At 37.3% G+C, this 16,585-nt stretch overlaps 1 pseudogene; it reads right to left on the bottom strand.

The window, feature by feature from the left end:
- Positions 1 to 16,585, bottom strand: part of LOC110286277 — a 57,462-nt pseudogene that overhangs the window by 39,711 nt on the left and 1,166 nt on the right.

Below are 16,585 nucleotides of genomic sequence, written 5' to 3'. Positions count from 1 at the left end.
TATATATATATATATATATATATATATATATATATATATATATGGGGCAGTCAAGCAGGGAAAGGGAGTATAAGAAGGGGTCTGAAGGGAAGGAAGCAGGGTTTAAAAGTTGCTTAAAGAATCTATATAATCTATAAATAAATATGTATATACAATATATACCATCCATTTCAATAGATAAAAAGGGGAAAGAAAAGTAGTCAACAAAAATAGTATAGGTTTATAAATCATTGTAATATTCATGACAATGTGAATCCTATTTTTTTGCATTAGAATATCTTTATCAACAGACAGATTTCATTCATAATATTAGGAATTTAAATATTAAATGTGTACTTAGGTATCAAACCAGCAGTAATAATAATAAACTGCATACTCTTCAAAGCAAGACCAAGAATTCATGAGTTAAAAAAAACTGCCTCCATTTAGTAGCTCAGCTTCCCTTAGAAACACTTAGTGAAAGAAAAGGTTTGTTCTTTAATTAAATGGAAAATCAATCATTGTATTCCTCTACTATGTTTTTCAAGGCTTCGGTTATAAAAGTAAGATGTGATTGTTTAACATGAAATCATTCAAATATATTATTGTTCAGACAATTAAATATCTTTGTAGTTTTTCCACTAAAGTAATTTGCTATTGTTTTCCACTAACCCAAGATCACTCTTCAAAACAAAAAGATATGTTGAAATTTTAAAGGTATGATGATATGCTATTATTAATTTTTAAAGGTAAGCATTTTGAGACAAGTCCTGTTAACTGATCTGTAGGGATGTTTCATGTAAGATGTAAGTTAACTTAGTATTGTAAAATTGGGTTAACACCATTTTAAGGGTTACTTTAACACATTAAGGAATGTAAAATTAAAGTGAAACCTTAGGAAAATTCAAGGCTTGTGTTTGATAAATGAAATGTGTTTTTCTTCTTTATCTAGAAGAAAACAAAATGTAAGCTTTAGTGCAATTTACCAACACCCTTAATTGGGTTTTAAGCCTAGCATCTGCTTCTTAGATGACTATAAGCTTAGCACCCAGGGTGTGAAGAAAGCAGCAGGAACTGCCTAGCTTCTTTTTGTTCTGATGTCTATTTATCTCCTCAGGCCCAATGCTCTCCTCCTTCTGCAAAAGACTGAAATTAAGTAATGCAGCCTGCACTCTCTAATTTTAGTCATAGCATTCTTCTCAGGATGGCGGGGTGGAGAGACTGTATTGTGACAAATATTTCAACCTCCTTTTCAACCTAAGGATGATAATTTCGGTGTCATTTATAATAGATATGGGAGGTTAGAAATGCCTCCATCTTAGCAGCTGTAAAACTGTTATCATAAAATAACATGATTTTAGACATTTCTTTTTATTGTTTTGGAATCAAGGGAGGAGTTATTTTGATTAGAGAAAACAGAAAAATATGCAGTAAAATTTTATTCAGCTGATAGTAAAATTAAAATTAAGGTAACCATTTTCAAGGCATGCATAATTTTACAATATCAGTTATATTTCTGATTTGTACACTGATTGTAGCAACTTGATGCTCAAAGATATTTTTGATGAGTATATTTTTAAAAGTTTTAATGATTTTTATATACTCAACCTTAATTCCAAAATCTGCAACCTCCACATGTTTCAAATTATATTTGAATTCATGCAGCAGTCAGTATTATTTTTTAAGCTTCTCTTTTACATAATTCTAACTTCTTGGTAGAGACTATTTACAAGTTACTATTGATAGCTTCTTTCAGTTTGATCCAGTCACTGGTTGCTCATACATATCTAGAATGTAATGGTGGAATTTAACAACAGCATTCAAACTAAATGAACTATGTGTATGTTAACACGTAGAAATGCTAAAAGAAATTTGAAGAGATGTGGGGAAAATACAGAATCAATTGGCACATTGATATAAATAGTTTATTTTGTTGCTAAATTAACTCAATTATTCAACAAATACAATATGAAGAGTACTTCAAGATTAATAGTCACTAGTAACAATTGTACACTCTGTCTTAAAGACCCTAGAGTCAACAAGAAAACACATACATTCAAATAAAACTCTCCAGATGATAGATATGGTAACCATAGTCCTAGATATCAAGATAACATGGCAAAGGAATAATTCCATAATAAATTGGGATATTGTTCAAAGTTTTCCTAGAGGAAGAAATATTCTTAAAAATGTACTTATTTTGATTGTACCTGTACGATTGTTTGCTTTCATGCATGGTTTGCACCATGTGTATGCAGTACTCAAAGAGCAATACTATGAGATGACAACCAATCTCTTGCACCTGGAACTAACAGAATGTTGTGAGCTATTGTGTGGATGCAGAGAACCCAACCCAGATCTTCTGCAAGAGCAGAAAGCGCTCTTAACTACTAAGTCATTTCTCCATTGCACAAGGAAGAGATATTATTGTTGAAATCTGAGGGATAACATTGTATTAGCTCTTGAGGAGGAGAAAGACGGATAAGGGAAAGGATATAGAAATAACATGATGCATTGCTCAACTCAAAGAGATTCTATGCAGAGATCTACTTTGATAGTTTCTCTGTATCTGCCTATGTCTACAGGTAGGGAATAAGCTGAGGCAAAATTTGTCTAAATGTCAAAAAGCCATTAGACACTACATGCTTTTATTATTTTTTTCTTTTTCCCTATTTCACTGGAGTATTCCCCCCCACCCCCCGTTTTCATCCTCATTTCTGGAAACTAGATTTCAGGTACTTCTAAAGAAAGCATCCAGTCACTTTTTTCTGCCTGTCCTTTAACTTCTTATGCCCCACTGCCTCCGGAATTGTTTCTGCTTGATCAAAGTCAGTTCCCTGTTTTCTGAGGCTGACAGAATAGCTTTCGGAACAGCCCAAATCAGATTGTGGGCTACCTCCAAAACTTCCTGCCAGGGCAGCAAATTGGAGCACAAACAAATTTGAATGACTTCATTTGATGATTTCACTCTTTTAGGTTCAGACTCTATCTTAGAGAACTTGACCTAAGCTTGAACTCAAGTTGGCACCTATCACCAGTTTCCAGGTTACCCCAACAAGACCTGTGTCTTGCACCAGTTTCCAGGTCATTCCCCAAGAAATCTATACCTCCAGGTTACAAGCTTGTCTCTGACACTTCACTTCCTAACAACCATCAGCAGGAAATCAGAAGTTAAGTTTATGGTTGGTCTCCGAGCACCATCCAATTTTGCTGAAGGCCATAATGGTCCCCCAATCAGATGTTTATTAGGCTAAATACTCCTTTCTTGCCTCTCTAAATGTTTGCCTAAAACTAGGCTCAGGGCTCAAACTGCCTGCTGTGTCAGGGTTGGCTGGTAGCCAAGCTCCAGCTCGCATAAAGAGACCCTAATGAGATTGCATCTGAATCTGCTCCTTGGTGCTATTTTAGGGGTTCACAAACATTTCCTGTCACAACACATTCCAAACTACCCATGTGGCCATTTTCTTTCAGAATAAATATGTTTAGTATTGACTGCTTAACACAGAAACTATAGTAAACAATTTTGTGTAGTGAAATTTTGAAGTTGATTGTGTTTCTATGGATGTAAACATACATAAAGCATATACACTTAAGTTTATACAATAATTTTAATAAGTTAATTTTCATGTCCGTTGGTGTTTTGCCTACATGTATATCTATGTGAGTGTGACAGATCCTCTGGAACTGGAGTTACAGACACTTGTGAACTGTCATGTGGGTGCTGTTAATTGAACTTTGGTCATCTGGAAGAGCAGCCAGTGCTCTTAACCCCTGAGCCATCTCTCTGTCAATAATGTTTTTAACTTCTACTTGATTTTATATTTTACTCAACAACCCTTTTTAGAGGACATATTTAACTTATAGAAGACAATATTTAAGTACTATTTACAGTGTTGGTATGAATAAAAATATTAATATTTGTCAACTCTCTGAAATGGAATCATTGGTACAAAATTTTTAAAAGAATGAAAACCTTACTAGAACCTTTGTATGTAGTAATATGATTTAAAAGTACTCTCTTAACTCCCCTTACCTAACCACATGCGAACCCTCTGAAAATGGGTTACGGTTTCACTCATCACAACTCTCCACCAAAACAATAACTTCTCTAAAATCATGGACTGCCTCTTTTTATAGGGATCTGCCATGGGGAACAATGGAAGGTCTTCCTCTAAAGACACTCACATTTAATCGCAAGCTGGAGGCCTCCCTGAGCTCCCAGACATGGTCTTCAACAAGCAAACAAACTGCTGAGCAAGCCAAAGACTCTTCTCCCAACTGGACCCAGCCAAAGTGTTCTCCTCTTGCCATTTCCTTTGGCCCCAGGCCAGAGCCAACCCCACAGGCCCCCACTCTGTTTCCAGCTGTTATGCAACATTGAGAGGTATCTGGGGTGTCCAAGAGTTAGAAACTGCTGTCCCCAGTCTCTGTTCAGGTCCTGGGACCTTGAGCCAACTCTGGCAGTTGGCATGGTCCTCAGACTGCGCCTCCCCATCCCTGGAGTGGGGTCCTATAGCTTTGCACAGCCTGACACCTGCCTGGGTGCAGTGTGGTGTGCACCCAGTCAAACTTCCATGAGATTCCCTAACCCTGTGGCATCCATTTCTGTATTTGCAAGGCACTGGCATAGCCTCACAAGCAACAGCTATATCAGGGTCCTTTCAACGAAATCTTGCTGGTATATGCAGTTAGTGTCTGTGTTTGGTGGCTGATTATGGGATGGATCCCTGGGTGGGGTAATCTCTGGATGGTCCATCCTTTTGTCTTTGCTCCAAACTTTGTCTCTGTAACTCTTTCCATGGGTATTTTGTTCCCTATTCTAAGAAGGAATGAAGTACCCACATGTTGGTCTTCCTTCTTCTTGATTTGCTTGTGTTTTGCAAATTGTATCTTGGGTATTCTAATTTTCCGGACTAATATCCACTTACTTGCAGAGTTATATACTGTGACTCCCGCATTTCAACCTAGCTCCACTAGAAAACAGTCTGGCTTTCATGGTCCCACACCAACTTACTTCTCTTTTAATAGCATTCATAAATTTTTTTGTTTGTTTGTTTGTTTCATGATTGATACATTTTCAACTGTTTTGCCAAGGGTTTAATAGTGTAGTTTGCATTTCTTTGTTTTTAATTAATTTTTAAAAAATCTTTTTTATTAGATATTTTCTTTATTTGCATTTCAAATGTTACCCCTTTCCTTGTTTCCCCACTAGTCCCCCTTCCCCTTGTTCAGCAACCCACCCACTCCAGATTCCTGGCCCTGGCATTACCCTACACTGGGACATTAAGCTTTCACAAGACCAAGGGTCTCTCCTCCCATTGATGACCAACTAGGCCTTCATCTGCTACATATGCAGCTGGAGCCACGAGTCCTACCATGTGTACTCTTTGGTTGGTGTTCTAGTCCATGGGAGCTCTGGTGATACTGGTTGGTTCATATTGTTGTTCCCATATGGGGCTGCAAACACCTTCAGCTCCTTAGGTCCTTTCTCTAGCTACTTCATTGGGTAACCTGTGCTCAGTCCAATAATAGGTTGAGAGCATGTACCTCTGCATTTTTCAGGCACTGGCAGAGCCTCTCAGGAGACAGCTATTTCAGGCTTCTGTCAGGAAGCACTTGTTGGCATCCACTAAAGTGTCTGGGTTAATGATTGTATATGGGATGGAGCCCCAGGTGGGACATTCCCTGGATGGTCATTCCTTCAGTCTCTGCTCCTTACTTTCTCTCTAACTCCTTCCATGGGTATTTTTCCTCCAACTAAGAAGGATCAAATTATCTACAATTTGGTCTTCCTTACCCTTGCGTTTCATGTGGTTTGTGAATTTTATCTTGGATGTTTCAAGCTTCTGGGCTAATATCCACTTATCAGTGAATACCTACTATGCATGTTCATTTGTGATTGAATAACCTCACTCAGGTTGATATTCTCTAGTTCCATCCATTTTCCTTAGAATTTAATATTTTTTTGTTTTGTTTTTAATAGCTAAGTAGTACTCCTTTGTGTAAATGTACCACATTTCTGTATCCATTCCTCTGTTGAGGGACATCTGGGTTCTTTCCAGCTTCTAGCTATTATAAATAAATAAGGCTGGTATTAACATAGTGTAGCATGTGTCCTTATCACATGTTGGAGTATTTTCTAGATATATGCCCAGGAGTGGTATTTGTGGGTCCTCAGGTAATACTATGACGAAATTTCTAATTAACTGCCAAATTGATTTTCAGAGTGGTTGTACCCACTTGCAATCCAACCAGAAATGGAGGAGTTTTCCTCTTTCTCCAAACCCTCACCAGCATCTCCTGTCACCTGAGATTTTGATCATAGCCATTCTAACTAGTGTGAGGTAGAATCTCAGGGTTGTTTCGATTTGCATTTCCCTGATGAATAAGGATGTTGAACAATTCTTTAGGTTCCTCACAGTCATTTGGTATTCCTCAGTTGGGAATTCTTGTTTACCTCTGTACTCCATTTTTTTTTTAATATGGTTGTTTGATTCTCTGGAGTCTAACTTTTTGGGTTCTTTGTGCATATTGAATATAGTAATCTATCAGATGTAGGATTGGAAAAGATCTTTTCCCAATCTGTTGGTTGCTGTTCTGTCCTTTGACAGTGTCCATTGCCTTACTGAAGCTTTGCAATTTTATGAGGTCCCATTTGTCAATTTTTGATCTTAAAGCATAAATTATTGATGTTCTGTTCAGGAAATATCCCCCTGTGCCCATGTGCTCGAAGCTCTTACCCACTATCTCTTACATTAATTTCAGTGTATCTGGTTTTATGTGGAGGTTCTGGATCCACTTGGACTTAAGTTTTTTTTACCAGGAGATAAGAATGGATCAATTTGAATTCTTCTACATGGTAACCACCAGTTGAGCCACCACCATTTGTTGAAAATGCTGTCTTTTTCCCACTGGGTGGTTTTAGCTACTTTGTCAAATATTAAGTAACCATAGGTTTGTGGGTTCATTTCTGGGTCTTCAATTCAATTCGATTGATCTACCTGTCTGCCATTGTACCAGTACCATGCAGTTTTTATCACAATCGTTCTGTAGTACAGCTTGAGGTCAGGGATGGTTTTTGGGGCCGGCCTGCAGCTCTCATGTCTGGGATCGAGCCTGGAAGGCATCTTGGAACTGAAAGAAAAGAGGGAGCCTAGGCAGGTTGAGAAATAATGGAACCAAGACAACTAGTCTGCTCAAGGTTCAAATGTTTAATGGCAGACACGCTTTATAAAAGAGGGAGGAAAGTCCATTCCCACCAATTCATCCTTGGAGCCTGGGTGATGACTTGCAGGATAGGGAGTAGTCTCCAGAATAACTCTGGGGGCCTCTCAGCACTATCTTGAAGAAGAACAGCTGCAGTGGCAGAACAATAGAGTGATCTAGGGAGGAAAGCTCCACCCTAGATAATCTCCTGAGTGGCAACAAGGTAAAGTTCTGTCTCAGCCAGCTTCAGGCTTCTAGGAGGCCACAGATGGTGATGCCACCAGAAGTTCTTTTATTGTTGAGAATAATTTTCACTGTCCTAGGTATTCATTTTTCCAGATGAATATGCAAGTTGCTTTTTTTTTAACTCTGTGAAGGATTGAGTTGGAATTTTGATGGGGACTTATTGAATCTGTAGATCGCTTTCAGCAAGCTGGCCATTTTTAGTATGTTATTCCTGCCAATCCATGAGTATGAAAGATCTTTGCATCTTCTGAGATCTTCTCCCATTTCTTTCTTCAGAAACTTGAATTTCTTATCATACAGATTTTTCACTTGCATATTTAGAGTCACACCAAGGTATTTTATATTATTTGTGACTATTGTGAAGGGTGTTGTTTTCCTAGTTTCTTTCTCAGCTTGTTTATCCTTTTTGTAGAGGAAGACCACTGATTTGTTTGAGTTAATTTTATGTCCAGCTACTTCACTGAAGTTGTTTATCAGGTTTAGGATTTCTCTGGTAGAGTTTTGGGGTCACTACAAGTAGTGATATTTGACTTCTTCCTTTCAAATTTGTATCCCTTTGATCTCCTTTTGTTGTCTAATTGCTCTGGCTAGGACTTCAAGTACTATGTTGAATAAGAAGGGAGAAAATGTGCAGCCTTGTCTAGTCCCTGATTTTAGTGGGATTGTTTCAAGTTTCTCTCCATTTAGCTTGATGTTGTCTACTGGTTTGCTGTATAATGCTTTTACTATGTTTAGATATGGATCTTGAATTCCTGATCTTTCCAAGACTTTTATCATGAATGGGTGTTAGATTTTGACAAATGCTTTCTCAGCATCTAATGAGATGAACATTTTTCCCCCTTTGAGTTTGTTTATATAATAGATTACATTGATGAATTTCTGTATGTTGATCCATCCCTGCATCCCTGGGATAAAACTTACTTAATCATGATGGATGATCATTTTGATGTGTTCTTGGATTCAGGTTGCGAGAATTTGATTGAGTATTTTTGCATCAATATTCATAAGGGAAATTGGTCTGAAATTCTCTTTCTTAATTGGTTCTTTGTGTGGTTTAGCTATCAGAGTAATTGTGGCTTCAAAGAACAAATTGGACAGAGAGCCTTCTCTTTCTATTTTGTAGAATAGTTTGAGGAGTATTGGTATTAAGTCTTCTTTCAAGGCCTGATAGAACCCTGCACTAAACTCATNTGGTCCTGGGCTTTTTTTGGGTGGGAAACTTAGTGAATGCTTCTAATTCTTTATGGGTTATGGGACTGTTTATACCATTTATCTAATATGATTTAACTTTGCGACCTGGTATATCTGTCTAGAAAATGTTTCACTTTGTCCAGATCTTCCAGTTTTATTGAGTATAGGATTTTGTAGTAGGATCTGATGATTTTTTTTGGATTTCCTACATTTCTGTTGTTATGGTCTCTGTTTTCATTTCTGATTTTGTTAACTTGGATACTGTCTTTGTGCACTTTGGTTAGTCTGGCTAATGGTTTATATATTTATTGATTTTTCTCAAAGAACCAGCTCCTGGATTTGTTAGTTCTTTTTGTTTCTATTATGTGATATCAGCCCTGAGTTTGACTATTTCCTGTCCTCTACTCCACTTCGGTGCATGTGCTTCTTTTTGTTCTAGAGCTTTCAGGAGTGTCGTTAAGCTGCTACTTTAATCCCTCTCCAGTTTCTTTTTGGAAGAAATCAGAGCTATGAGTTTTCCTCTTACCACTGCTTTCCTTGTGTCCCATAAGTTTTGGTATAATGAGTCTTCATTTTCATTAAGTTCTAAAAAGTCTTTAATTTCTTTCTTTATTTCTTCCTTGACCAAGTTATCATTGAGTAGAGCATTGTTCAGTTTCCATGTGTATGTGTGTTTTACATTTTGGGGGGGGGGTTAAGAACAGCCTTAGTCTGTGGTGATCTGATAGGGTGCATGGGATTATTTCAAACTTCATATATCTGTTGAGGTCTATTTTGTGGCCAATTATATGATCAGTTTAGGAGAAGGTACCATGAAGTACTAAGAAGGCATATTCTTTTGTTTTAGGATAAAATGTTTTATAAATATATGTTAAGTCCTTTTGGTGCATAACTTTTGTATGTTTCACTACGTCTCTGTTTAGTTTCTGTTTCCATGATATGGCCACTGCTGAGAGTAGGCTGTTGAAGTCTCTCACTAGTATTGTGTGTGTTGCAATATGTGCTTTTAGCTTTAGTAAAGTTTCTTTTATGAATGTGGGTGCCCTTGCATTAGGAGCATAGATATTCAGAAGAGAGAGGTTTTTTAATTTTTTTTTAATTTTTATTTATTTATTTATTTATTGTATATTTTTCCTTTGATGAGTATGAAGTGTCCTTCCTTATCTTTTTTGGATAATTTTTTGTTGAAAGTTGGTTTCATTTGATATTAGAATGGCTACGCCAGCTTGATTCTTGGGACCATGTGCTTGGATAATTGTTTTCCAGCCTTTTACTCTGAGGTATTGTTTGCCTTTGTCACTGAGTTCGGTTTCCTGTATGGAGCAAAATGTTTGGTCCTGTTTACGTATCCAGTCTGTTAGTCTGTGTCTTTTTATTGGGGAATTGAGTCCATTGATATTAAAAGACATTAAGGAGAAAAGATTGTTGCTTACTGTTATTTTGGAGGTTAGAGGTGGAATTATGTCTCTGTGGTTTCTTCTTTTTGGTTTTTAAAAGAAGATTATTTTCATGCTTCCCTCCTTGTGTTGGAGTTTTCCATTTATTATGCTTTGACAGGATAGATATGTGAAGAGATAGTGTGTAAATTTTTTTTTGTCATGAAATATCTTGGATTCTCCATCTATTATTGAGATGTTTTGCTGGGTATAGTTGCCCGGGCTGACATTTGTATTCTCTTGGAGTCTGTATGACATCTGCCCAGGATCTTCTGGCTTTCATAGTTTCTGGTGAAAAGTCTTGTGCAATTCTAGTAGGTCTGCCTTCATATGTTACTTGACCTTTTTCCCTTAGTACTTTTAATATTATTTCTTTGTTCAGTGCATTTGGTGTTTCAATTATTATGTGACAGGAGGAATTTCTTTTCTGGTCCAATATATTTGGAGTTCTGTAGGCTTCTTGTATGTTCATGGGCATATCTTTCTTTAGGTTAGGGAAGTTTTCTTCTATAATGTTGTTGAAGGTATTTATTGGCCCTTTATTTTGGGAATCTTCACTCTCTTCTATACCTATTATACTTAGGTTTGGTCTTCTCATTGTGTCCTGGATTTCCTGGATGTTTTTGGTTAGGATCTTTTTTGACATTTGTTTTGATTGTTGTGTCAATGGTTTCTATGGTATCTTCTGCACCTGAGATTCTCTATTCGATTTCTTTTATTCTGATGGTGATACTTTCATCTATGTCTCCTGATCTCTTTCCTAGGTTTTCTATCTCCAGAGTTGTCCCCCTTTGGGTTTTCTTTATTGTTTCTACTTCCATTGTTATATCCTGGATGGTTTTGTTCAATTCCTTCACCTGTTTTTTTTTTTTTTTTTTTTTTTGTGTGTGTGTGTGTGTTTGTGTGTTTTCCTGTAATTTTTAAAGGAATTTTTGTGTTTCCTCTTTAAGGGCTTCTACCTGTTTACCTGAGTTTTCCTGTATTTCTTTAATGGAGTTATTTATGTCCTTCTTAAAATCCTAAATCAGTATCCTTAGATATTATTTTAAACCTAGATTTTGATTTTCCACTGTGCTGTGGAATCCAGGATTTGCTATGGTGGGAGAACTGGGGTCTGATGTTTCCAAGTAGTCTTGGTTTCTGTTGGTAAGTTTTTTGCATTTTCCTTTCACCATCTGGTTATATCTTGTTGGGAGCTGGCCCATGGCTCACATGGATCAGGGTTACTCCTGGGAGGCAAACTGGGGCTGAAAAGACAGAAACTAGGTGGTCAAGAGAAATAATGGAGCCAAGTCAAGGTTCCTGATCAAGGCTCAAATGTTTAATAGCAAACAGTGCTTATAAAGGGGGCAGGGGAAGGCCCATCCTCCGATAATCCATTCTTGGAGTCTGGAACCAGCTTCAGGTGACCACATGCAGGATAGGGTGTAGCCTCTGGAATATCTCAGCTGTCTCTTAGCAGGTAGCAGTGTCTTGGAGGAGCAGTGGCAGGTGGCAGAACAATAGAGCCATCTAGGCAGGAAGGCTCCACTGCAGGCGGTCTAATTCTCAGTGGCAATGGAGTCTGAACCAGCCTGTTTCATGCTGGGGGAGGTTACATTTCCCCCCTGCTTATAATATTAAAAATAGCTGGACTGAGGCATAACATTTATTTATGCTCTATAGTCCTGCTTGGGAGTTATGGTGGCTGGGGGCCGTGCCTGACTTAGGAAATCTTAGCTCTTCCAGAACCATTCAATTCCATCATAGAGGCTACGTGCAGCTTGTTTGTGTTTATTTTGCACAAAACATGGCCCTGTGGTGTATTATTAACAACCATGGCCTCTTGGCATGTACCTCTGTCTTAGATTGATATGATTTTGAGATCTGGGTGCCCATCTTTGACTTTGGCCCTCATAGCACACCTTATTCCCAATTCAGACCAAAGCCACAATATGTACTTAAAATGCTTCTTCATATAGAAAGTAACTGCCACCTGCACTGTTGGAGTTGAGGCTGCACACCTGCTGCAGTCAGGCTGAAGGGCCTTGACTAACTTGCTTGAAAAACAATGGGAGACAGTGAAAAGCAACAGTACAAAAGCTTCTTTGGGGAAGTCCAGGTACTCCATTCATTTGCAAATTAGCAACTATCACACTCAGACTTTGAGCTCCCAGTGTGGGGGAGGTGGCTTTGAGAATTGCAGAAAGGCTGTTACTTCTCTGAGAGTGGAGGCTGTGCTCCAAATTAACTTTGCCAGGTAATTAAGATTTTAGCTATCTTCAATAGGAATCTCTAATACTGGAATTATTACTAGACCAGTCCAAGATTGTATTAGAATAACTGGTCACACTGAGGGAAGGAGAAGAATCACTATAACTCTTTCTTGTGACTAATCTTTCTAAGTCAGATTATACTGTCTCTAATGTTCTATGTCCCATAAGGTTTAAAAAGCTTGAAGCAAGGCAGCTTAGCTTGTCCAAACTGAGAAAATGGCAAGCAAAGGTAGGTCAAAAACATATACCCAATTCAGATTTCTTGTCACTACAGTCAGGGCAATCAGCGAACTCACATGTCAGCTTGTCACACAAATTAGCCATATGCTTCTGTAGTGTTCTATGAAGAGAACCTATGCTTTTCCCCTTCCCAATAAGGCAGCTGTTCAGGATCAAGCCATATGCCAATAAAGTAGATCATTTTCATCTCACCTAGACATGATTATGTCTGGTTTTAAGATGCTATAAGGCATTTATTAAGTTCTTTGACATCCAAATTTCAAAATTCTTAAAATAAAAGTATGATTTGAATAATGTGCATGGGGATATATTATTAAATAATGTGCATGGGGATATCATTTCCCCCTTTCTATTTTTTTCAAGAAGAAGAATTTTTAAAGTTCCACAATACCTTGTCTTTGAGAATTATTAATTTTTTGACAAAACATCTCAAATACTTGACTGGTATAATCAGTTTTAATATAATAAGGGCAGTGAATAATTACACTTTCAATTGTTTCTCTTGAAGAGCGGTTGTAACTAGAAAGCTTGAAAAGTTATTNATAGTCACATGTGCATAATTTATTTATTTATTAATCAGAAATAAGAGCATTCATTTGCAGCACTTGATTAAGTATAGGTCCTCAAGTATTAACACCATTATGTGGAAACAGGTAGGAACTGAGGACACCAAGAGCAATTTTTTTTACAATTTAACATGCACATTCTCCAAAAATACCAAAATATTATCTTAAACCATTACTGTTTTGAATATATAAAGAACACGATTATATAGCCAATACTTCTTATGTGAGACCTTAATCTGCCTGAGATATAAATCTAGCATGGCATTACCTTAAGAGGTCTTTTCCAGGCAATCCAGAACAATTTATTAAATGTCCAAAAACAGTCTTCTTAAAAGAATAGCATTTTTTCTTATGAGTAGCATAAGCAATTGCAAACCTGAGAATTAATACCATCTGAGGGATGAACAATTTTAAGCAATTATAAGCTCTGAGATATATATTGATAAATATACAAATTAAAGCTTGATTATTCAACATTTTAAAACACCATCTACAGCACACAATTTAATTATCTGTGCTGAAGCAGGAGGAAACTCAAAAGAATGAGCTTGTGATCCAATTCACATATACTTTTCTACCATCTAAGGGCTGTTTTTAAACACAGTAATTGGGATGCATGCATGAATTTATAGAAGATACAAAAGCATGCACAAAAACAATTTTTAACTTATCTTTAGGATAATGATTATCAATTTTATCTAAAATGATGATATGCAATAGGCCAAATATCAAAATTCTGTAATAACCAAATTAATTGCTGTTTGGAACAAGGAACAGACCCTTAGTCAGGTTTTTAAGACACAATTTTTGTTATAAATTTTCTAAAATATACAAATTTATCTTACAATCCTTTATTAGCACCACAGCAGCCTTAATAGAACGTTAAAACTGTGCTTTGAGGTGAATGCCACCTCGGCCTCTCCTGCCTCTGGCCCTCCTCCCAGGCTGTAGAGGCTGAAGCAGCCGAATCTGTTGTAGGCCAGGAAGCCCGAGCAAGGGTGGCAGAGCACCCCAAGTCCTAGCAGGAAAAATACGGCCACCCCTGGTGGGGACAGGCAGATACTCATGGGGGCAATGGCAAGCATGGCCCTCCCCTGAGTTCTCTACAAAGGCGCGGGCTTTCTGGCGGCCTCCCGTGCCACCACCACTCATGGAAAGCAATGTAACCCATGGCCCAGCCCCACAGTAGCCAGCAGCTGGCTGGCTCCACATAGGCCAACAGTAGCCCGGGAGGAGAAGAAAGATGACTTTACAATAGTACTTTCTCTTACCAAAGAATTGCTGTGGGCACATTTAATAACCATAACTAAAATAGGCAGCTAATATTTAATTACAATTGATTTTATTTGATAACAATTAAAAAAGCTTTCTTTACTTTCTGCAAAGTCTTTTGTTCTTTGCCAGTTAATTTGTGTCTCACTTAATAGCACATAACAAAGGTTTAAGTTCTCCTGTGGTGAGTTTAAGGTCTTAGCCAATTAACATCTCCTGGAAGCTTTTGAAAATAAAATTTTGAAGCAAATCAATTTTTCGTTCTTAGATTTTCTGTACCACAATTTTATAGTATAACTAAAACCCACGTACTAAAAAGATATTGCCTCTAAATCTTTTCTGGAGCAACAGCTACTCCCCAGAACTTAAAAGCTCCTTGTGTGAGAGCAAAGATTTAAAGTAAACCTCCTCTTAAAAGCATTAGCTAATAAAAAATCTTTTCACTTAGGAAAAAATATACACTGAAAGATTCAAACTCAAAGCTTCTTGTAATGAAGCAAAGACAATACGAATTTCTCTTATATGACGTAAAGCTATATAAGCCATACCTAGAGGCAAAGTTTTCCAGTGATCACCAGTTCACTAGAAGCAAACTCTTTACAATTTTCTGGATGCAAAGGAAAAAACAAACTCTTAAATCTATAATAACTTTACATGAAGTAGGCAAGTCAAATCGCAATGTCCTGATAAATTCTACAGCCTGATTGACCTTTTATAAACTTTGAATTAAAACTTTATTAGAATACCATCTGTCTAGATCTGTAACAATGCTCTTTTAGCTAAAAAGAATTTTCCCTGAAGGCAGGGAGAGGTGAGGTCCCAAGATCTTGGAAATGAAACCTTTCTGTAATGGGGACAGATTCTAGGGGAGTGATTCAACTGTCTATGCCTCTAATTTTGGATAGTCTTTCTTTTTTTTTTTTAGTGTTTTACACCTAAGTAATTTATTTCAAGTAATTGAAGTGAACTTTGAAATCAAAACCAGTTACCTTATCAATGAAATTCATTGGGCTTTTGTCCCTATGAGTTTATAGGTACGAACAAAACAGAGACATCATCATATTTGAGCAGATAGTTGACACTTGCTTGAGTTTTTCTCAAGGATGAATAATTTTGTGTAACTTAATATAAGTGAGTTAGATAAGATTGTATCAATCCATCAGAGTCATAGACTGCCTTAATTGTGAGTTCTTCTAGATCTTAAAAGACTACTAGGATGACATGCAATCTTTAACAGATTGACTTCCTGTTAAAGGTTTTACTCTTGCATAAAAATATTCTTACTGTGAAGTTGCCTGCAGAACGGGCTTTTCTCATCATTTCCAAAACGACTGGTACAAGAACAAACTTTACCACATTGCTTATTTTCATGAAGTTTCTTACATGTGTGTTATTTTACACATTAGGAGATAACTGTCACCTGCAAAGGCATTACCACATAATTCACACAGGGTTTCTCTCCTTTATGTGTTCTTTTATAAATTCTGAGATATGATATATGCTCTTTTATGTATTCAAAGATGATTGTGATATGCAAAGGTTTACCACACTGTGTACATTCATAAGTCATCTCTCTCTTTTTCTTTCCTTCCCTCCTTGCCAACACCCCTCTCTCTAGTATGTGTTCCTTGCTGCACTAGGAGATAACTGTGTTGGGCAGGGTTTCTCTGTGTAGCCCTGGCTGTCCCAGAACTCACTCTGTAGGCCATGCTGGCCTCGACCTCAGAAAGCAGCCTGCCTCTGCCTCCCAAGTGCTGGGATTAAAGGCGTGCACCACCATGCCAGGCTGTATGTATTCTTTTATGGCATTGGAGATTATTATGTTGGGAAAAGGCTTTATCACATTCATTACATTTGAAGGGTTTCTCTCCACTATGAATCCTTTATGCTTTTGTAGAACACTGTACTGTGAAAAGGCTTTGTCACACAGATTACATTGGNAGGNTTTCTCTCCAGTNTGTGTTCTGTAATGCACTTTGAGATGAGAGTAATGTGAAAAGGCTTTACCACATTGATTACATGTGTAGGGTTTCTCTCCAGTATGTGTTCTTTTATGATTTTGGAGATTATAATATTGGGGAAAAGCTTTCTCACACTGATTACATTTATATGGTTTCTCTCCAGTATGGATTCTTCCATNGCTTTTAAGATGGTGGTGATTTGTAAAGGCTTTATCACATTGATTACATTTGTA

The sequence above is a fragment of the Mus caroli genome, chromosome X (genome assembly GCF_900094665.2).
Source record: "Mus caroli chromosome X, CAROLI_EIJ_v1.1, whole genome shotgun sequence".
NCBI lineage: Eukaryota > Metazoa > Chordata > Mammalia > Rodentia > Muridae > Mus > Mus caroli.
Note: the sequence above shows the minus strand (reverse complement) of the source record. Positions and strands in the feature narration are given on the sequence as shown.